This window comes from Helianthus annuus, chromosome 9 (assembly GCF_002127325.2).
Source record: "Helianthus annuus cultivar XRQ/B chromosome 9, HanXRQr2.0-SUNRISE, whole genome shotgun sequence".
NCBI lineage: Eukaryota > Viridiplantae > Streptophyta > Magnoliopsida > Asterales > Asteraceae > Helianthus > Helianthus annuus.
The window spans coordinates 40,462,654-40,487,753 of NC_035441.2; positions in this window are offsets into that span (position 1 = coordinate 40,462,654).

Consider the following 25,100-nt stretch of genomic DNA (forward strand, 5'->3'; position numbering starts at 1 on the left):
ACCATAGGCCTAGTCACAACGGACAATTACTAAATTATAAATTTAGATTTTTATAGGATTATAAATTGTATAATTAAACAAATAATCCTTTACTAGACAGAGAGTCATAAACCACAACTGTCATTATATAACATAGTTATAACCCGTAGGTATCAAGCCATTAATAGACTTGTGTACAGATAAAATCTGTAGATATTTCTTTACTAGGCAGGGAGTTATAGACCACAACTGCCACTATATGACATAGTCATAACCCGTAGGTATCAAGTCATTAATAGACTTGTATACAGATAAATCTGTAGATAATTTAGGGGTATAAACCACAACTGCCCTATATGACATAGTCATAACCCGTAGGTATCAAGTCATTAATAGACTTGTATACAGATAAAATCTGTAGATAATTTATTAAAAAGGGTGGCTTGTGTGATTTTACAGATCACGCTTGGCCAGGAATGTTAACATGTTCTCAGATGTTAACAGGGAGTTGAATCTTTTCAACCAGGTTTTACCATCAGGGCCAGGCCTGTTAATAAGGCATTCAGGCTAGGTTATACCTTACTAAGATTCTTATAAAATGGCAAATCAAATAAAAATTGATATTTTCCATTATTTTAATATTATTCATGCATATAAATAAAATGATAAATTCAAATTAACCATTTAAATTTCCAATAAAATACCAGTACATATTTGCCCTAAACGGGACTTTGAAATAACATGGATAACATGAATAACAGGCCCGCGCAGGGGCTAAACAAGTACAACAATAACAAAATAAAATAAAACAAACCCACGCAGGGGTTAACAGGATAACATACCCACACAGGGGTAGAGAAAGATAGATATACCCACGCAGGGGTAGAGTACTGGAATAAATGTCCACGCAGGGACATGAGTACATGAAATGATAATCGAAGGACTCAACGATCCTTCTTGCTCTTACCCTTGAGCAAGTCAAATACCTTCTGGAACATGCCACGGTTGTGACGGCGATCATTCTGCAACTCCCGTCGCATGCTATCAATCCCATGCAGGATCTCCTGAACCTGCGGCGGCGACATCATAGGCGCCGGTGGTGGTGGCTGGTAGTGCTGCGGCTGCGGCGGCTGGTACGGCTGCGGCTGCGGTGGCTGCTGGTAACCCGGAGGGTAACCAAAAGTAGACTGCCCAGCAGCCCAAGTGTCTCCCAATGGACCACTGGGTGGGAGTGAGCTGTAGTTCACAGCTTGCCAATAAGGGTCTCCCGTGTAATCATAACCCTGAGGGAATACCTGCTCGAACGGGTTGAACTGAGCGGCACTAGCATAAGCCGGAATCGGCTCTCCAAAATTCTGCGGCGGCAGAGGCGGGATCGGAACAGAAGTAACCTCCGACACGGGATGCTGAGACTCCCCTGTCTCAGACTCCCCGGGTAGAGACGTGTAGCGGCTGCTACTAACGCGTGGAGGGGTGCCTATGCGAATCCCTCCGCGCGTAGACATGCGCGCATTCCTCCTCGGCCTCTGAGGTGGAGGAGGTAAAACTGGCGGCGGCGGTGGTGACGGAGTGATCACGTCGCGCCACAGGGCCTCAGATAGGTCCTGCGGTAATGGCGGCTGCTGCTGAAGCTGCTGCTGCGAGTGGTGCTGCGAGTGCACCGGCGAACCATGGAGCGATTGAAGCATCGGAGTACCATGGAGTGATTGAAGCATAGGAGAGTTGTGGCTAGGGGTGAAGTACCAATCATGCTGCTTAAACCTCTCCTGAAAGCTGTCCCCACCATTATAGGGTGATCCCCTAAATGGCGACCCATCCGATATCTCAATCGGATGGTTAGGCGTACCTGATGGAGGTAGCGACGGGTCCGTATCCTCGTCTACGTCCATCTCGTGGTCGCCCGGAAAATGGTCATCCGGCCCGAGTGGGTTGTGGCCCACTGGCTCCTCCACATAAGCATTAGGGTTATATAAACCCTGGTAGGCTGGCGCTGGATACTGCTGCGGTGACTGGTGCAATGGTATGTACGATCCATGCGAACCATGGGGCCCGTTCTCCGAATGGGGCCCAAACGAGTGGGGTAATGACGGAGAAGTGCTCGCGGAAACCGAATGCCTAGCAGGCTCGGCAAAAGACCTCCAAAGGTCGTTGGCGGCTGTGTTGTGTGTAGCAGATGGAGCCCGCCTATGCGAGGGACCAGCCTCATGATCATGTGATGTGGGAAATCTTCCACGACCTCTCATCCTTGGCGGCATCCTGATCCTGTCAAAAGTCAAACAAGTTGCACAACAATATATATAAGACAATGCAAAATAATAAAAGTAAAATAAACGAAAGGTTGAACATTTCCTAAGTTCTTTGTCTAGACTCGAAAATCGAGGAATGTGCAATTGTGTAACTGAGATTAAACACATTAGGATAGTGTTTAATTCACTCAGCATTGGCTCTGATACCAACCTGTCACACCCCCATTTCCACGTGTCACCGGTGGGCCCGGTGTGGGGTACAGTGACGTAGTTGGCATCGTCATAGACAATCAACACAATATAATAATGCACAGCGGAAGCAGAATAGAAACATTTCAACTTTTAAATAAAGTGTAATAATAAATATCACAGTAGTTGAAATGGATCCACAGGCGGATCAAATAAAAAAGAAATAAATAGTTCAACAGATAAATGTCGTCCGAGTTTGCGAGACTATTGTGGACGCTCTCTAGGAAACAGCCAGCCTATTTCCGTATAGTACCTGCACTTAATCTTTTGGGAAAAATACGTCAGTTTACACTGGTAAATACAAATCGACTGACTCATTTTGAAAATGATTGAAAATTTATTTAAATGCACAAGGCATAAATATTTTATTAACTTGGGATAATTATATAATATAAACTTGTTAACGATTTACATGCACTCGTATCTCTGGTGGCCCGGGATCTACTGTCCGGGCTAGAGATTTAATTGACACACCACATTAAAGAGTTATACACGACGGGTGTACGCCTACACCCCGTGCTCTGGTCGTGGCCATCTCGTAAGATAATGCCAAGGATATCCGGGACATGGTCAATAACCCCCCAAAGCCTTTAAGTAAGACAAGACTGTTTAAACGAAATCACACAAGCTATTCAAGACTGTACACCCATAGGGCGCAGGACTTGTGCGCCCGATCAAGCGGTATTTTAAATACCGTACCCCAAGCCCGTATAGGGAAAATAAGTCAAAATGTATTTACCTGAGCAAGTATAAGTCACAAACGATAAGTGGTGGTAGCTTTTACCGGGCTTCCTAATCTGGAACAAAGGTTTATAATTAACCTATTAGATTCCTAACGGTCTTTTATTTAAGCCTAAGCTTTGACCGGTTAGTTTTAGGAATGATACGGTTTACGCACGATTAAGCGAAAGACCGGATAGAATGTGATTTAGACCCGACAAGTTTGAATACTTGTATATTATGGGTATACTAAATACATTCTGGATTTTGAGATAAAAATGATGACGTTTGACCCGTTTCGGTCAATTTACGCAAACTAGTTACGTAAACCGAACCGAACGCGAAAAGGGCGATACAGGTAGTCAAATGATTCAAATGCAAGTTCCCTGGTATAATATGCTTTAATTATGATATAATATCAGTAAGTTATGTTCTATATTGCCCGGAATAATTTTAAACCCAATTTATGCCTTAGAAGGGCATTTTGGTCATTTAAAAGTTAATAAAAGGGTAAAATTAGAAATCTGAGTTTCGGGTCTGGTTCATACAGAAAATATACTTAATATAACATATTATATCAGTAGGGTATGACCCATATACCAAATATATCATTTAAAACCAAACTATGCACCGTAGGGGCAATTTAGTAATTTCACAAGGGCTAAAAATGCCAAAACTGGAAACCTGAGTTCAAAATATTATACTTACTGTTATTATATGAAAATATGTAATTTACATCAGTAGGTATGAGTCTTATAGGTTTAAAACAAGTATAATGCTTTACTATGCGTTAAAACGCTAAAAATACGATTTAAGGGCGTTTTCGGGTTTTCACAATAAATCTGAGATTTTTATATTTCCAGAATACTTAAAATAATTTATTCATCATATAAAATCAGTAGAAAAAGGTTTCGGGTCAAAAGGATGTGTAAAACTCATTTTATGGCTAAAACGGTCAAAACCGACATAAGCCGAAATGGCTAGGTGATCTAGGATCCGTTCAGCCAAAAATTAATTAAAAATCATCAAAATTCCCAGAATATTATATTACTTCTGTTGGTAAAAAGTTTTGCATCAAAACGTGGCCAGAAACGGGTTCTACGCGAAAAGGACCGTTTATGTAAATTTATAATATAGTTTTACGCTAATGGCCATAACTCACAATCTGGACCACCAACTGATCCGAAATTTTCGGTGCAAGTTCATATAATCAAAATAAAGATTTCTATCCTTTCACTTTTCCAAAAATCCCGTTTTAAATCAAAAAGGGCAAAATAGTCAACTTTATGCATAAACCGGAAACAAGCATTCGAATAGGCTAAGCATAGACTCAATCAAAGAAAATTCCAGAAAGTTTAACTAAAATATAAATAGTCAAAAATACTTTCCAATACAGATCTCGAACATGCATGTATGAATCCGAATCGATAGTCTACGAAATAATCGTTTTACAAGACTTTCGGTTCCGATTCGTGGCTATACTATAGATTGTCGAGTTGATGATGATTAAAACACATTCTTATATATATTACAAGTTATTTTCAATGATCAATCAGGTTGCATGTCATCTATATCATTAGTCATGTCATTTTTCACAAAAATCGCTTCTGTTGACTTTTTAGAAATAGGTTTGACTCGACATTTAGCATGCATGTAGTGGGAATCAGTTAGTAACCTTTAGAGGGTTTGTTTCCCACATAAATACCAATCTATAACAAGTTTCAATTCGAGAAATTACTGAAAGAAATCCGTTTAATCAGAAAGTCAAAGGTTATGAACACCCAGTTTGACTTTTAGCAATAATCACTATAAAAACGGATTAAAGAACGAATTGAAGGCTTACAATGGTCCTAAAGATGTTTAGTGGACACTAGAAGTCGGCCTTGATGATCAGATTATCTCCAGAGAAGCTTTGAGAGTTCTTGCAAGTCTTGGTGTTCTTGTTCACAATGGTAAATGATCAAAAATGAGATGAATTCGGATTTAAAGCAGAGATTCTGAGGTTTACTGTTGATGTAGGCATGCATGGCATGTTATTGGTGCAAGAGGAGGCGAAAATGAGCTGTATTGCACTTGAATTCGGACCCAAACTAACCATTTTCGAAATTCTGCACGCTGGGCAACCCACGCGGCCCGCTTGGGCCTTCCCAGGCGGGTCGCCTGACCCTTGGTTCAGCCAAACAACTTTCAATTGTTGACAGCTTTGACCCCTGAACTTGTTCGCGATGTTTCGGCTACTTTTCTCGACCCGTAAACCCCCAAACTTGGTTTCTAAGAACCTTAGGACTTTTACCAACATGGTAATGCCCTCGGATAACTTTGCGCTCAACCGAAAAGTCCTGAAATTCGACGTTGACGCTTTTAGTCCCTTAAGTACGGTTTTGGCCATAACTTTCTCATACGTTGACGAAACATCATGAAATTTTTACCACATATTCTAGTGAGTATATTTTAGCTATACAAAGCTTCGGGTCTGCCAAAAGTTCACTCAGAGGTATAAATTAAACATGTTGACACTTTTGGCCCCTATAGTTTACAATACTTCACTTTTGTGCAATTTCCGCGTCGTATGATCCATGAACCATCCGTTAAAGGTTATAAACATTATGTAGGGTTATCATAGAGCCTATTTATCCATTGTTGACACTTTGGACCCTTACGTTCCATAGTTTTCACTGTTTGTCACTTTTAGTCCCTCTAAAGTATGTTTTCACATAGCGGAACCTTATGACACGTGTCAAGACATTATTGGACGAAATTTTTCGAGGTGTTACATCCTCACCCCCTTAAAAGAAATCTCGACCCCGAGATTTATTCAAACAAATGGGGATATTTTTCTTTCATCGTGGATTCCACTTCCCACGTGTATTCGGGACCTCTACGGGCATCCCATTTGACCTTTACAATAGGCACATGCCTCCTTCGAAGCTTCTTTACCTGTCGATCCTCAATCGACAAAGGTTTTTCAACAAACTTTAGACTTTCGTCTATGTGTATATCTGTATGCGGTATAACCAGTGAATCGTCAGCGAAACACTTTTTCAAGTTACAGATATGGAACACATTATGAATAGCACTAAGCTCTTCAGGCAATTTTAACTTATAAGCGACTGCCCCGACACGTTCGATTATCTCGAAAGGTCCTATGTATCTTGGGCTTAGCTTGCCTTTCTTTCCAAATCGCATTACACCTTTCCAAGGTGATACCTTAAGCAACACTTTTTCACCCACATCGAAGTGAAAATCCTTGCGCTTAGGATCCGCATAACTTTTCTGCCTATCCCTGGCAGCTTTCAAACGATCACGGATCTGAACGATCTTGTCTGTCGTCTCAAAGACGATATCTGGTCCAGACAACTAGACATCTCCAACTTCTGCCCAACAAATGGGCGATCTACACTTTCTACCGTATAGGGCCTCAAAAGGCGCAGCCTTTATGCTGGAATGGTAGCTATTGTTGTAGGAGAATTCAATCAGTGGTAGGTTCTTATCCCAACTACCACCTAAGTCGATCGCACATGCGCGAAGCATGTCTTCCAGAGTTTGAATAGTACGCTCACTCTGACCATCAGTCTGAGGATGGTAAGCCGTACTAAAATTCAAACGAGTGCCCAACGACTGTTGGAAACTTTTCCAAAAATGTGACGTATATCTAGTATCTCTATCAGAGATAATAGATATAGGTATACCATGTAGCGCTACTATCTTATCGACGTACAATTGAGCTAACATATCTGAGCTATACGTCTCTTTGATGGGTAGAAAATGGGCTGACTTAGTCAGTCTGTCTACTATGACCCATATGGTATCATTTCCCTTTTTCGTTTTTGGCAACTTGGTGATAAAATCCATTGTCACCATTTCCCACTTCCATTTGGGAATTTCAGGTTGCTGAAGCAAACCTGACGGCTTCTGATGCTCAGCCTTGACTTGCGCACAAGTCAAACATTTGGCCACAAACTCGGCCACGGACTTTTTCAAACCAATCCACCAGTAGTTTGATTTCAAATCCTGGTACATCTTATCAGCTCCAGGATGAACGGAATATTTTGAGCTGTGGGCTTCCTGGAGGATAACATCCCGAAGTCCTCCATATATTGGAACCCATATTCGTCCGTTTAGGCGTAGCATTCCATCTTTGTCGTGGGATAACTGCTCCTCAGTTACTCCCAACTTTTCTGCAGGATAGTTAGCTCCCAGCACAGCTTCCTTCTGTGCAGCTAACACCCTTTCATTCAAATTATTCCTTATTTCAATGCGCTTGGCATTGATTCTGATCGGTTTAATCCTTTCTTTTCTGCTTAAGGCGTCGGCAACCACATTTGCCTTGCCTGGATGGTATCTTATCTCACAGTCATAATCATTTAAAGTTTCCATCCATCGCCTTTGACGCATGTTCAATTCCTTCTGATTGAACAAGTGCTGAAGACTCTTGTGATCCGAATAAATGATACACTTGGTTCCATACAAGTAATGTCTCCATAGCTTTAATGCAAATACAACTGCACCCAATTCCAAATCGTGGGTGGTGTAGTTCTTCTCGTGCACCTTGAGCTGTCGAGAAGCGTAGGCAATGACTTTGCCTTTCTGCATGAGTACGCAACCCATGCCCGTATGTGACGCATCACAATACACCACAAATTCATCTATACCATCGGGCAATGTCAACACTGGCGCATTGCTCAGCTTCTGCTTCAGAATGTCAAAGGATTCCTGCTGCTTAGGGCCCCAATCAAACTTAATCTTCTTACGGGTCAACGAAGTTAGGGGCGCAGCAATCCTTGAAAAGTTCTCGATGAATCTCCTATAATATCCTGCCAATCCGAGGAAACTGCGAATCTCAGTAGGAGTCTTCGGCTCCTGCCAATTCATGACTGCTTCGACTTTAGCGGGATCTACTTGGATACCACGCTCATTTACCACATGTCCAAGGAACTGGACTTCTCGAAGCCAAAATTCACACTTCGAGAATTTGGCATAAAGCTTCTCTTGATACAGAAGTTTGAGAATACAACGAAGGTGTTTCTCATGGTCAGCTTGGCTCTTCGAGTAGATAAGGATGTCGTCAATAAAGACAATGACGAATTTATCTAGATAAGGCTTGCAGACACGATTCATGAGATCCATGAATGCGGCTGGTGCGTTAGTGAGCCCAAACGGCATCACTAGGAACTCGTAATGTCCATAACGAGTCCTAAACGCGGTCTTGTGTACGTCTTCCTCCTTGACCTTCAACTGATGATATCCTGACCTTAGGTCAATCTTGGAGAAATAGCTTGCTCCTTGCAACTGATCGAACAGATCGTCGATCCTGGGTAACGGATATCTATTCTTGATAGTGACCTTGTTAAGCTCACGATAATCGATGCACAGACGCATCGAACCATCCTTCTTCTTAACGAACAAGATTGGCGCTCCCCAAGGAGACGAGCTAGGTCTAATAAAACCTTTGGCTAAAAGCTCATCCAACTGCGTCCTCAACTCCTTCATCTCCGTTGGTGCCAATCTGTATGGTGCTCTTGCTACAGGTGCTGCACCTGGTATGATATCTATCCGAAACTCTACTTGTCTATCCGGTGGCAACCCGGGTAGCTCTTCAGGAAACACTTCAGGATATTCCGAGATAACAGGAATATCCTCAATCTTCGGCTTCGGCTCATCTATGGTAACTTGTGCCATGTAAATGACACATCCTTTCTGCATGCATCTGGATGCCTTGAGCATGGACACTTGCTCAGGCAATCCATGCTGGGTATCTCCTTGAATGGTAAGTGACTCACCAGACGGAGTCTTAACTATTACTTGCTTTCTAGTGCACAGAATCTGGGCTTGGTTACTCGACAACCAATCCATGCCTATCACTATGTCGAATCCAGCTAACTTAAAGGGAAGCAAGGATAACGGGAAGGAATGATTCCTAATGGATATAACACATCCATCTAGAACAGTCGAGGCGGTTTCTATAGTTCCATCGGCTAATTCCACCTCATATTTCACGCTTAAGGTTTTAACAGGAAGGTTCAACAGTTTACAAAACTTATCATCTACAAACGACTTATCAGCTCCTGAATCAAACAAGACTCTAGCAAAAACATCATTTACAAGAAACGTACCGGTAATGACGTTATCGTCAAGGACTGCTTCCTTTGCGTCCATTCGGAAGACTCTCGCGTTAGTCTTCTTCCCTTCATCAGCCTTCTTTGCAAACTTTGGACAGTTGGGCCGAATGTGCCCTTTCTCGTTGCAACCAAAACACGTTGCATCCTTCATCTTCTTGCAATCCACAGCTTTATGATCCGTGGACTTGCAGATTCCACATCGTTTCTCCGAAGACTGGGATTTCGTTTCCAACCGACACCTCCCAAAGTGGTGCCTCCTGCAGATCTTGCATCTGGGTTTCTCACCCGACTGATGATCACTTCTCCTAGACCCCGACCCTTTCCTGTGGTCGTTGTTCCCTCTATGTCGCTTTTCAGATCTTCGTGAGGTGTCATCCTCACGTTTTCGCTTGTTCTCCTCAGAGCTCTTCATGGCTCTTAATCTAACCACGTCTTGAGTGAGGGAGAGGGATAGATCTGCTACGGATCTAAATGTAGTGGGTCTTGAAGCTTTGACGCTGGCTTTAATCTCCGGTGCCAGACCCCCAATGAATCGAGCAATCCTACGCGGCTCCGGGGTCACCAAGTAAGGCACTAAACGAGACAGCGTGTTGAACGTAGTAAGATACGCTTGACAATCGAGGTTCTTCATAACTAAGGATACAAAATCCGATTCGATTCGCTCGACCTCGTGCTGCGGACAGAAGTTCTCTTTAATCAGGGCCACAAACTGTTCCCATGACAAACCGTACAGTGTGGCCTTACCGGCAGCTTGTAGGAGTGACTTCCACCATGCTAACGCATCTCCTTTGAATGACTGGGACACGTACTTCACGACGTCCCTATCAGCACACCCGCTGATATCAACTACAGTGTCCATCTCGTCAATCCACGTCATGCAGTCGACGGCTCCTTTTTCCCCAGTGAAATCTCTGGGCTTGCAAGATACAAAGTATTTGTACGTACAGGACCTGCTGTACGTGTCACGTTTCAGTTCAATCTCCTGCTTTGGGACGCTGCTGTGGTTGGAGGAATGATTATCATCCTCGGCTTTCTTCGGCTCACTCTTCTTAGACGGCGGCTTACTATGAGCCCCAGAATGAGTCTTAGCCTTGACATGCGTCACTGAGCGGGTTCTACTCTGAGTACCACTAGATTCTTTGAACTGCCTATCCATAGCCTTGGCGACAGCATTATCTATCAGTGCTTGCAATTCTGCACCGGTAACGTGAATCTTTGCATTATCTGAGCGTTCCCCAGAATGACTGTTGGTTTCTTCCGATTTGGCCATCGTAGCTTTAAGCTACAATAAAGGACAAGGTCTTATTTAGAACCTAACAGTATTATCGTTCTAGACGATTTATTAACCATGGTATCAAAACCTTAGCAGTTAATTTAATGAATTTCATTCAGGCTCTTATTAGCAATCAAGGAATGAAAATATATATATTGGCACCATAGGCCTAGTCACAACGGACAATTACTAAATTATAAATTTAGATTTTTATAGGACTATAAATTGCATAATTAAACAAATAATCCTTTACTAGACAGAGAGTCGTAAACCACAACTGTCATTATATAACATAGTTATAACCCGTAGGTATCAAGCCATAAACAGACTTGTGTACAGATATAATCTGTAGATAATTCTTTACTAGGCAGGGAGTCATAGACCACAACTGCCACTATATGACATAGTCATAACCCGTAGGTATCAAGCCATTAATAGACTTGTATACAGATATAATCTGTAGATAATTTATTAAAAAGGGTGGCTGGTAGTGCTGCGGCTGCGGCGGCTGGTAAGGCTGCGGCTGCGGTGGCTGCTGGTAACCCGGAGGGTAACCAAAAGTAGACTGCCCAGCAGTCCAAGTGTCTCCCAATGGACCGCTAGGAGGGAGTGAGCTGTAGTTCACAGCTTGCCAGTAAGGGTCTCCCGTGTAATCATAACCCTGAGGGAATACATGCTCGAACGGGTTGAACTGAGCGGCACTAGCATAAGCCGGAATCGGCTCTCCAAAATTCTGCGGCGGCAGAGGCGGGATCGGAACAGAAGTAACATCCGACACGGGATGCTGAGACTCCCCTGTCTCAGACTCCCCGGGTAGAGACGTGTAGCGGCTGCTACTAACACGTGGAGGGGTGCCTATGCGAATCCCTCCGCGCGTAGACATGCGCGCATTCCTCCTCGGCCTCTGAGGTGGAGGAGGTAAAACTGGCGGCGGCGGTGGTGACGGAGTGATCACGTCACGCCACAGGGCCTCAGATTGGTCCTGCGGTAGAGGCGGCTGCTGCTGGAGCTGCTGCTGCTGCGAGTGGTGCTGCGAGTGCACCGGCGAACCATGGAGCGATTGGAGCATCGGAGTACCATGGAGTGATTGAAGCATCGGAGAGTTATGGCTAGGGGTGAAGTACCAATCATGCTGCTTAAACCTCTCCTGAAAGCTGTCCCCACCATTGTAGGGTGATCCCCTAAATGGCGACCCATCCGATATCTCAATCGGATGGTTAGGCGTAACTGATGGTGGTAGCGACGGGTCCGTATCCTCGTCTACGTCCATCTCGTGGTCGCCCGGAAAATGGTCCTCTGGTCCGAGTGGGTTATGGCCCACTGGCTCCTCCACATAAGCATTAGGGTTATATAAACCCTGGTAGGCTGGCGCTGGATACTGCTGCGGTGACTGGTGCAATGGTATGTACGATCCATGCGAACCATGGGGCCCGTTCTCCGAATGGGGCCCAAACGAGTGGGGTAATGACGGAGAAGTGCTCGCGGAAACCGAATGCCTAGCAGGCTCGGCAAAAGACCTCCAAAGGTCGTTGGCGGCTGTGTTGTGTGTAGCGGATGGAGCCCGCCTATGCGAGGGACCAGCCTCATGATCATGTGATGTGGGAATTCCTCCACGACCTCTCATCCTTGGCGGCATCCTGATCCTGTCAAAATTCAAACAAGTTGCACAACAAAATATATAAGATAATGCAATAATAGATAAAATGAAATTAAACGAAAAGTTGAACATTTCCTAAGTTCTTTGTCTAGACTCGAAAATCGAGGAATGTGCAATTGTGTAACTGAGATTAAACACATTAGGATAGTGTTTAATTCACTCAGCATTGGCTCTGATACCAACCTGTCACACCCCGAATTCCACGTGTCACCGGTGGGCCCGGTGTGGGGTACAGTGACGTAGTTGGCATCGTCATAGACAATCAACACAATATAATAATGCACAGCGGAAGCAGAATAGAAACATTTCAACTTTAAATAAAGTGCAATAATAATTATCACAGTAGTTGAAATGGATCCACAGGCGGATCAAATAAAAATAGAAATAAATAGTTCAACAGATAAATGTCGTCCGAGTTTGCGAGACTATTGTGGACGCTCTCTAGGAAACAGCCAGCCTATTTCCGTATAGTACCTGCACTTAATCTTTTGGGAAAAATACGTCAGTTTACACTGGTAAATACAAATCGACTGACTCATTTTGAAAATGATTGAAAATTGATTTAAATGCACAAGGCATAAATATTTTTATTAACTTGGGATAATTATATAATATAAACTTGTTAACGATTTACATGCACTCGTATCTCTGGTGGCCCGGGATCTACTGTCCGGGCTAGAGATTTAATTGACACACCACATTAAAGAGTTATACACGACGGGTGTACGCCTACACCCCGTGCTCTGGTCGTGGCCATCTCGTAAGATAATGCCAAGGATATCCGGGACATGGTCAATAACCCCCCAAAGCCTTTAAGTAAGACAAGACTGTTTAAACGAAATCACACAAGCTATTCAAGACTGTACACCCATAGGGCGCAGGACTTGTGCGCCCGATCAAGCGGTATTTTAAATACCGTACCCCAAGCCCGTATAGGGAAAATAAGTCAAAATGTATTTACCTGAGTAAGTATGTAACACAAATGATAAGTGGTGGTAGCTTTTACCGGGCTTCCTAATCTGGAACAAAGGTTTATAATTAACCTATTAGATTCCTAACGGCCTTTTATTTAAGCTTAAGCTTTGACCGGTTAGTTTTAGGAATGATGCGGTTTACGCACGATTAAGCGAAAGACCGGATAGAATGTGATTTAGACCCGACAAGTTTGAATACTTGTATAATATGGGTATACTAAATACATTCTGGATTTTGAAATAAAAATGATAACGTTTGACCCGTCTCGGTCAATTTACGCAAACTAGTTACGTAAACCAAACCGAACGCGAAAAGGGCGATACGGGTAGCCAAAAGATTCAAATGCAAGTTCCCTGAGATAATATGCTTAAAATATGATATTATATCAGTAAGTTATGTTCTATATTGCCCGGAATAATTTTAAACCCAATTTATGCCTTAAAAGGGCATTTTGGTCATTTAAAAGATGATAAAAGGGTAAAATTAGAAATCTGAGTTTCGGGTCTGGTTCATACAGTAAATATACTTAATATAACATATTATATCAGTAGGGTATGACCCATATATCAAATTTATCATTTAAAACCAAACTATGCACCGTAGGGGCAATTTAGTAATTTCACAAGGGCTAAAAATGCCAAAACTGGAAACCTGAGTTCAAAATATTATACTTACTGTTATTATATGAAAATATGCAATTTACATCAGTAGGTATAAGTCTTATAGGTTTAAAACAAGTATAACGCTTGCTATGCGCTTAAAACGCTAAATATGCGATTCAAGGGCGTTTTCGGGTTTTCAAATAAAATCTGAGATTTTTATATTTCCAGAATACTTAAAATAATTTACTCATCATATAAAATCAATAGAAAAAGGTTTCGGGTCAAAAGGAGGTGAAAAACTCATTTTATGGCTAAAACGGTCAAAACCGACATAAGCCGAAATGACTAGGTGATCTAGAATCCGTTCAGCCAAAAATTAATTAAAAATCATCAAAATTCCCAGAATATTATAATACATCAGTTGGTAAAAAGTTTTGCATCAAAACGTGGCCAGAAACGGGTTCTACGCGAAAAGGACCGTTTATGTAAATTTATAATATAGTTTTACGCTAATGGCCATAACTCACAATCTGGACCACCAACTGATCCGAAATTTTCGGTGCAAGTTCATATATTAAAAATAAAGATTTCTATCCTTTCACTTTTCCAAAAATCCCGTTTTAAATCAAAAAGGGCAAAATAGTCAACTTTATGCATAAACCGGAAACATGCATTCGAATAGGCTAAGCATAGACTTAATCAAAGAAAATTCCAGAAAGTTTAACTAAGATAAAAATAGTCAAAAATACTTTCCAATACAGATCTCGAACATGCATGTATGAATCCGAATCGATAGTCTACGAAATAATCGTTTTACAAGACTTTCGGTTCCGATTCGTGGCTATACTATAGATTGTCGAGTTGATGATGATTAAAACACATTCTTATATATTTTACAAGTTATTTTCAATGATCAATCAGGTTGCATGTCATCTATATCATTAATCATGTCATTTTTCACAAAAATCGCTTCTGTTGACTTTTTAGAAATAGGTTTGACTCGACATTAAGCATGCATGTAGTGGGAATCAGTTAGTACCCTTTAGAGGGTTTGTTTCCCACATAAATACCAATCTATGACAAGTTTCAATTCGAGAAAAGACTGAAAGAAATCCGTTTAATCAGAAAGTCAAAGGTTATGAACACCCAGTTTGACTTTTAGCAATAATCACTACAAAAACGGATTAAAGAACGAATTGAAGGCTTACAAGAGTCCTATAGGTGTTTAGTAATCACTAGGAGTCGGCCTTGATGATCAGATTATCTCCAGAGAAGCTTTGAGAGCTCTTGCAAGTCTTGGTGTTCTTGTTCACAATTGTAAAAGCCAAGAAATGAGATGAATTCGGATTTAAAGCAGTGTTTTTGAGGTTTACTGTTGATGTAGGCATGCAAGGAATGTTATTGGCTCAATTGGAGGCGAAAACAACTGTAACCAACTCAATTTCGGACTCAAACTGACCCAAAATCGAATTTCTGTCACTGGGCAACCCACGCGACCCGCTTGGGTCAGTCCAGGCGGGTCGCCTGACCCCCTGTTCAGCCAAACAAGTTTCACACATTGGCAGCTTTGACCCCTGAACTTGTACGCGATGTTTCGGCTATTTTTCTCGACCCGTAAACCCCCAAACTTGGTTTCTAAGAACCTTAGGACTTTTACCAACATGGTAATGTCCTCGGATAACTTTGCGCTCAACCGAAAAGCCATGAAATTCGACGTTGACGCTTTTAGTCCTTTAAGTACGGTTTTGGCCATAACTTTCTCATACGTTGACGAAACTTCATGAAATTTTAACCACATATTCTAGTGAGTATATTTTAGCTATACAAAGCTTCGGGTCTGCCAAAAGTTTACTCAGAGGTATAAATTAAACATGTTGACACTTTTGGCCCCTATAGTTTACAATACTTCACTTTTGGGCAATTTCCGCGTCGTATGATCCATGAACCATCCGTTAAAGGTTATAAACATTATGTGGGGTTATCATAGAGCCTATTTATCCATTGTTGACACTTTGGACCCTTACGTTCCATAGTTTTCACTGTTTGTCACTTTTAGTCCCTCTAAAGTATGTTTTCACATAACGGAACCTTATGACACGTGTCAAGACATTATTGGACGAAATTTTTCGAGGTGTTACATCTAGGGCTCCCCAAGGTGAAGAGCTGGGTCGGATAAAACCCCTATCCAACAGCTCTTGGAGTTGATTCGACAACTCCTGCAACTCTCCTGGTGCAAGATGATAAGGAGCACGAGCAATCGGGGCTGCTCCTGGTGCAAGATCAATCTGAAATTCCACTTGGCGGTGAGGAGGTAGACCAGGAAGTTCCTAGCACCACCAGCACCGATTGTGAATACTCTTCCACGAGCACTGTTGCCCCCATTGTTGCCGTTGTTGTTGTTCCCAGCATTGTTGTTGTTATTCTGGCGGCTGTTGTCATTGGCATTCTGATTCAGCTGAGGACAATACCGCTTGATGTGGCCCTCGTCCCCACACTGGAAACACCCCTTCTTAAAGCCCCGGTTCTGTTTGGTTTGCTGTCGTTGCTGTCGTTAATGTTGCTGATTTTGCTGTTGCTGCTGCTTTGGTTGTGGGGCTCTACAGTCTTTGGCCTCGCGGCCCACCTTGTCGCACCTACGGCAAGTCCAGACACACTGTCCAGAGTGATGATAGCCACACTTGTTGCACTGTGGCTTCTTTCCAACGTAAGAGCCCTGATTCTGATTGCCGCCCTGGCCTTGATTAACTGATGAGGATGGCTGTGACTGCGGTTGTTGTTGTTATCAGGCCTTTTCTGAGATTGACTGGCACTAGTTGTCTTGTCAGCGTCGTTCCACTTGCGCTTGTTATCACTGGCAGGTGTGGTAGCTGCAGCAATAGAGATAGTAGCAGAAACACGTGGCGGCAAGTTGCCATCTTCGACCTCTTGGTCAGTAATTTTATTTGCCAAACGGATGATACGGGGTAGATTGTCTAGGTTTGCAGCAGTAACATACCCCTTAACAGCCGGTGCTAAGCCCTTAAGCTACAACACAATTCGCCGATGTGGGGGTCGAGACAGGTTAGGGCACAAAGTTGCTAAATCATGAGACCTCCTCGTGAATGCTTCAATCTCAGATCCCTCCATTTTCAGATTGTAGTACTCGTTTTCCAGTTTCTGAACCTCATCACGAGGACAATACTCCTCCCTCATCAACTCCTTAAAGTCTTCCCAAGTGGTGGCATTTGCCATTTTGATACCCAACATCTGAACCTGGGCATTCCACCATGTTAGGGTACCATCCTCGAGTGTGCCCGTAGCATACTTCACTCTGTCCCCAGCAGGACAGTTACACATCGCAAATACCATTTCTGCCTTCTCAAACCATCACAGTAGTCCTACAACCCATACGGTCCCACTGAAGGTCAGTGGCTTACAATCCATGAACATCTTGAACATACAAGCAGGTGGATTGTTTTGATTCGCAGGTTGACCTAAAACGAAAGGACGTACAACGCACAAGTAAGATTTGAGTATACGACACAAGGATAGAAAGTAATTGGCACACATCGTACCAGCCTGGTAAGCCGCTAGGGCTTCAGCCATACGAGTGTTGATCAAGTTGGTTAATTCGGCCTGAGTCATAGCAATGTGGTCGCGTCCATCGCCTCGCCCGCTCATGTTTCTATATAAGAGAAGGGAACAAACTCAAGAGTCGAAATGAGGTAAAAGTCAAGTATCACGTTGAAATCCACAAACTACCATGTTTACACACGATAGGGCAGAACCCTTCTCACGTTCGTTAAGCCTCTGACTTTCATGCACCTCACGTTATTATTATGTGTGCACCCATAACAATAAGGCAATATACGTGCTTATCTTAGTGCCTCTTAACTTGTGCTAGAAGTTTCAAGTTTCCCCCGCATTCAAATAGCAAAGCAGTGGGTACTACAGGATTATAATTCACAAAAGTCGAAGAGTAGTGTTACACTATCAAACCACCATAACATCTAGTATGTCGTTTCATGTAAGTTGTGAGTGTGTGACTACTAAACAAGTAATGCATAAAGTAACATAAGACGAACCTTGCAATCTGGAGCTGAGTGTGTTGGTTCATACATCTGTCGTCTTCGTCTTGTATCGAGTCTTACACTAGATATGTTAGATCAGGGCTTGTTGTACGAGAAAATAGGAGTTTTAAGTGTAATTAATGCTGATTTCGCTTGAGTGAGCATATTCCGCTTGAAATGACACAAGTCATGTTCAAGCGGAATCACAAGTTATTAATTCCGCTTGAAATGCATTATGACACTTTCAAGCGGAACCCCATAGGCTATAAATAGCATTCGAGCGGAATCATTTGTAATAGTGGTAACATTTGTGATTTTGGATACCGAAGTGTTGCCGGTTTATCCAGGAGCTGTATTCTGTGTTAAATCAATATACAAGAGCTTTAAAGTGATTTGCAAGCTGTTTCGACGTCTGTTTCTTAGTTTCCGCCTCTGAAATAGATTAAAACTCCTTTGAACGACTCGTTCGGGTTTGAAAACGATCCTACAAGTGGTATCAGAGCTCAGGAGGAGGAGTTCTTTCTTATTCAGCTCAAAATTTCTGTTTTCTACACCTTCTTTTCAAAAATAACAAGTTTTTATGGTTAAAATTGACTAAATTCTTCACATATTGTGTAAAAATGCATATTAACAAACCCTTGAAAGTTTCAGGCCAAAATTCAGCTTAAAAATGGTAAAAATGGACCAAAGACCTGATTCCTCTTGAACGTACACTTGGTGATTCCGCTTCAAAACTATTATTCAGCTTGAGATTTTCAAGCGAAATCAGCCATTCCGCTTGAAATTACCTTATTCCGTATCAAATTGATATTCCGCTTGAATATTTTCAAGCGAAATCAAGGTTTCCGCTCCAAATTGTTATTCCGCTTGAATTTCAAGCGAAATCAGAGATTCCGCTTGAACTTCTTATTTCGCTTAAAAATCTTATTTCGCTTGAAGTGTTCTATTTCAGGTGATTCCGCTTGAAGACCTTATTTCGCTTGAAAGTGTGCTGATTTTGAAAAACGTGTTTCCGAATCATGAGTGAAGAATTTTACAACGCGTTTGCCACATCTTCGATTACTCCAGCTTCCATTGCTTAAAACATGAATTTGGAAAATGAAATTGGAACTACACAAAAACCCCCAAAGCTAATGAGCATTGAAGAATATTATAGATGGAAAGATCGCTTTGAAAATTGGGTTCAAGCTAACCATCTAAGATCGTGGGAGTGTATTTTGAAGAGATATGTTCTACCATGTACTGAACTGCAAACTGAAAAACAATTCTCTGAGTTCAATGACAAAGAACGAGAAATGTACAGAGCTGAAAAAATGATGACCAGTTTACTTCAGCAAGCTATTAAGGAAGACATCTTTGTATTGCTTCATCATGACAAAACCTCGAAATCAATTTGGGATGCTCTTAAAGTCAAATTTGAGGGAAGTGAGAAGATGATTAAGAGTAAAAAGGGACTTCTAAAAAGGAATTTGATCTTTTCACTAGTTTGCCAGGAGAAGATACAAAGAAACTGATTGAGAGATATTACCATTTGGTGCGTTCTATGTCGTTGTTGAGCATAACCAAAGATAGAGAAGCATGGGTAGACAAACTTGCTGATGCGTTACCTCAGAAAGAGTGGAGTACCTTCTTGATGATTCTTAAGAACACCAGAGAGTATGATGGCCTAACAATATCTCGGTTCATCGAGAAGATAGAGAGTCAAGATCTTGAACAGCAAAAGATCGCGAGGATGAATAATCCGAGTGGTCAACAAGATGTGAAAATGTATTATAAAGCAAGTGTTCAAGAGGTTGAAAGAAGTCCGAAAATACAAACTGCGTTTAGTGTTGGAAACTCATCTGAAAATGTTGAACAAAGTCCTCACAACAGTAGTGGTTTCTCTTCATACCTGAGTGTTAATGCCAAGAGTTCATCATCATGTTTTCATTCTCAAAGCACAAAAGGTGGTCGTTGTGTGATACAGTGTAATATTGCATTGAATCTTCCAGAGGGTCAAAGCTTTTCTGAAGAAATTGCCAAAGATCATATGTCTTTACTTGCAACGGTACTACAATCCTACGAAGGTTTAGTAGCAGGGAGGATCGGGAATCCTATGCTAACAAAAGAGGATTATGATCAGATAGACGCTGAAGAAATGGAGCTAATGGACATCAAATGGTGTCTAGCTAGTGTTCTGAGAAGAGCTGAAAAGTTCAAGATTATTACTGGAAGAAATGATTTTCTTGATGCACATGTTTCTACTTTAGGTTTTGATAAATCTAAAGTTACTTGTTTTAAATGCAGGGAGAAGGGTCATTTCAAGAGGGAATGCAAGAATAGAGAAGCAAATGATGCAAAGAATCCATTTGGAAAAGATGACTACTACCGGAAAGCCATATATCAACAACTTGGTCAACAACAACAACAACAACAAGAACCACAAGTGGCTCATGGTAGAAAAGTGCTAGAAGATTCTTCAAAGAGAGCTTGTTTGGTAAATCAAGAAAGTTTCAGCTGGGATAAGTACATTCCATCCGACAGTAAAGCATGCTTAATCAATCAGGATGATGAAAGGCTACCTGAAGGTTTTAGCTGAGATATGTTTGTGGATGAAAAAGGAGAGTTTAAAGCGTTCATTGCTAAAATTGTGAATGAACCAGATATGTTTACCGAGTGGATGAGAGCTGTTGGAGTTAATGTATCGAGTGAAGAAGACAAGTCTGTTTCATCAGAAGAAAGCTCACAACTTTCAGAAGAAAGCTCAGAAAGTTCAGAAAGAGAAACTGTTTTTGATCAAACACCATCTGATTCTAGCTCTTCAGATGATAGTTCTGATAAATCAATTGAGTTTGATCAATCACCAACTGATGATAGTGGTGATGATGAAGAAGAAAGGCATATTAATATTGCAAAAACTCATCTATCTCTTGAAAGCTTTCATTTTTATTTTGCAGATCGCTTGGAGTAGCTGAAGGAGAGACGAGCAGCAAAAGAACAAAAGCAAATGAAGTGTGAAAGTGTTGTTCAAGAAGATCTGGCTGTTCAAAATGATGAAGTTGAATGTGTTGCTGAGGAGATTATTGAAATAGAGAAGGTGATTGAAAGTGAAAAAGTTGTTGAAGCTGAGAAAATCAATGAAGCAGTAAAGATTGCGGAGGTCATCAAGCCTTGCTCAAAGTGTCCTGAATCTTGCAAAGAATGTGCAGCAAAAGATGAAAAATTGGCTGAATTTGAGAAGATGAAGGAACAATTACTGTTCAATCTCAATTACGTGAAGGAATCTTATGATGTATTGAATAGAACAGTAACCGGTCTTCAAAAGACATATTATGAGAGAGAAGACGCTTTGACTATGATGAACGCTACAATGATGACGAAGGAAAAGGCAATTAATCATTACATTGAAGAATGTGCTAAGCTGAAGCAAGAGTTGGAGACGGAGAAAATTGAGAATGAGAGAATCAGACGCTTATTACAGAGTTATTCGAGTTTTGATTATCTTATTGATAGAATTTATCCAACTGTTGCAGGTTTCTAAGCATTTAAGGATGAGAAGCCAAAGAACAATGATACCGGTAAGAAACCGAGTGTTAGTTATAACAAGGGTCCGCCGCCGATCTGGGAAGGTTATTCTCCCAGAAAACCAAATGAGGAGCAAGTTCAAAAGGCAGTCAATATAAAACTGAAGTCTGATATAACTGATGAATTACCAGAAAACATTGACGTCACTTTCACATCGTCTGACACTGATCATGAGTCTGAGTTAATAAAAAAGGTGGTCGATCAGGTGTTGGATACTGATGAGGAGTCTGAGTCTGGAGGTTTAAGTTCGTCAGTTAACAGTCCAAAGACATCGGTTAAACGGGCTTACAGTAAAGAATTTTTGTTATCAAAATCAAATTTGAATGATGAAACATTCGAAATAGCATATACTTTGAATGATTCTGACAAATTATATTCTGACAAAGAGTTTCCAATAAGAAGTGTTAGATTTGAAATGATAAAAAGGGTTTTCAAAATGACAGAAATCAATATTTCTGAAATAAAAGATTTAAATCTTACTGGAAAACCTAAAAAATACACTTCAAGAGTTCAACAACGATTAAACAAGAAAAAAAAAGGTTACAATTCTGGTTCTGGTTTTCAAAAGAAATCAAACCATAATGGTAATTACAAAAAAAAGGTCTTGGTTTTATTTCACCAGAAAACTTTAAAATGACAAAATTTCTAAAACAAACACAAAATTTGTTTAAGGACGAAGGGATGAGGAAGAACAGAAGAAACCTTTTTGGAGACAATCAAACCAGGAGTTTCTTGCTGAGAAGAAGAGAATAGGAACTGGAGTTTTTCACAGAAAAGATACAAGAACCTGTTTTAAATGCAGTGAAGCTGGTCACATTGCATGGAATTGTCCAATGAATACTAAGACAAAACAGAGAGTTTCTGAGAAACTTAAAGAAAAAGTTGTCAATATTGAACCACCAACTGATAAATTCAAAATTTTTGAAAATTCAAACCTTGAAGTTGGTGAATGTTCAAAGAAAAAAATTTACAAAAAAAGAGCCAAAGACAACCAAATGTGGGTTGTTAAAAAAATTTCTGAAAAAGTCGGCGATGAATCTGGTTCCATAAAGCCAGAAGAGCCACAGGTTGAGATGAAAGAAGAAAAATTAGTATCGTCAGTGAATGATGATAATTTTCCATCATTGAAGGATGACAAGTTTAAACAAAAGGTTGGTAAAGTTGAGATCTCAGATCAATTTTATTCTGAGAAGGAGGAATTTGATGTTGAGAAAGCATTCAATGAGAATGTTAAGAAAATATTTGGGAAAATGTTAGAGGGTAAAGTTCATGGGGTTAAAGACTTTTATGCTACCAAAAAGGCAACTTATAACCCTACTGAACAAGAGTTAAAAACACCTAAGGTTGGTCAGACTTGGGTGGAAATTCTTTTCCCTTAAAAATCTGACATAGGCAGGTACTGCCTCTAAGGCCTGTATGAGGCAGAGATAGTTTACTACACTAGTAGAGAGTGTAGGGATATGGGGGTTGTAGAACTGTGTCACTAGGTGATAGTTATAGTGACCGGATGTGCCAAAAACATGATTTAAACACAAATTCTGCACTTTAAAATAAAGATTCAGCATTTAAGCTATCTAGTAAAGTGCAAAAACTTGGAAAAATAATACTAGACACTTTCCAAAGTGTCGGGAATTTTTTGTGTCACTAAAAATAATAATAAAGACACTTTAAAGCTTTAATAAGCACTTTAACGGATCAGTAAACAACCAAACAACCGGACTTAACCCGGAACATAAAAATATTGTCATGACATTTTTTTTTCTTTTTTCTGAGCCAGTTAGGGTCCCCGAATACCCTAACACCCGTTATAATTCACCACACAATAATAACTAAATTAACCTCCTAACTTAAACTAACTAACCTAATTACATTGTTCAAATTCAACCAAACCATGGCCCCTCTTTGACCGAAATCGGTTTTATGTGGGACTCACCTCACAAGTTTTTGGATTATTTTAATTTCACATCTTTGACCTTTGGGTAACTAAGAATGTTAGGTTATAAAAATGACCATAATGTCATCCACTCACTTCAAACCCATCACAACAAAAAAAAAAATTCTCCTTTCCTTCTCTTTGATCGGCCAAGAGCATCCACAACATTCCACCCACTTTCAATTTTTGATTTTTCCATTTTATATACTTACAAGTGTGTTAGAGCTCATACGAGGAGACCCGGTGCTTACGGATCGTCAAGGACCTCACCTCAACGCTATTAACCAACCGTTTTTCGACTAGTTTCTTCCATAGCATCGAGCTAGTAGTAAGTGACTCTAAACGCCTTTTTTATCTATTCTAAAGTGGTTAATAAAAGATTTTCGGGCAAAAATCATAAACACTAGAGATCAAGTTTAAAGTCTACAAAAAAAAAAAATAAACAAAGTGGTTAATAAGTAAATAATAGTGTAAAAATTATAAATCTAGATTTGTTATGATTATTTATTGTTGTTAATTGCTAGTATGGGAATGGATCGTCATCGAACCACGCTAGAGCATGTTCATAAAACATGAACTAGCCTTATGATAAGTCGTAAAGTTATTAGATGACGAACCCTTTCGAACATAAATATGAACTTGTGTAAAAACAATTTTTCTTATGAAATAGTGTTCTAAACTAGTGGATCTAAAGATCTACAAGTGTTATTTTCAAAGAACCAACTGTAAGACGAAACCATATTTTAAAGCCGGACCTTTCATAAGCTAAAGGTGTTTTTGTGAACACACAAGTCTGTAGACACTTGTGTAACAAAAAGTTTTAACAAAGAATTATTTTTATAATTTTTTGACTAGAAGTTGTATAACTTCATATTCTTTAAAAATAAGCTTTTCAAAGAAATGATTTTATTTTTAGAAATGGAAAGATCCACTAAAGATGTTGAAAAGTTACTACATATCTTACACAAACTATAAGTTCATGTGTTTTGCGATTTATATTTATTTTGACTATTTTGATGATGAAACTTTGTTGATTGATGTTGGGAACATTGTTGAATTGAAATTTTTAAAAAAGAAAATGATACGCGTAAAAGCGTGGCCACCTCCAGTTACAGGGGAAACTCTGGCGAAATTTTCCCAAAAATCTAACACTTGTAAATATTTTTTATCACAAGCGTTATCACTATATTTTTAACTTGTTTTCCCGAATAACTTTCGCAACGATTTTTATTACGAAACTTTCAAGTGTCGGAGGTGGGATTTTCACAAAATAAAACTTACTAAAATATATATTTAGAATATATATTTTCATAACAACACTTGTGAGATTTTTATGATTATTTTGTGAACTACGTAAATATTATTTTTAGGGTAAAAATAATATTACCGAATGTTAACGACTCCAAGATAATACGAACGCCTTCACAATAAATATTAAGTTACAACGGTATTATTAATACCACTCGATCTTTAAACGTAACTTACGCATTTTCGGAAAAAAACTAGTGAACGCGTATTTTGACAAAGGTATTATTTTGGGAAAAATTATATGTTATAAAATATAATATTTTTGGGAAAATATTTATATTTTGGAGAAAGAATTGAAATATATTTTAAGTGAGACTTAATAATATATTACGAAAATTCACAAACGTACATGTATTAAAGCCCCCATCCTTGGGAAGGAATATATTTATCAAATAATTACGAAGTGTAAACATGAAATAGTTGTCT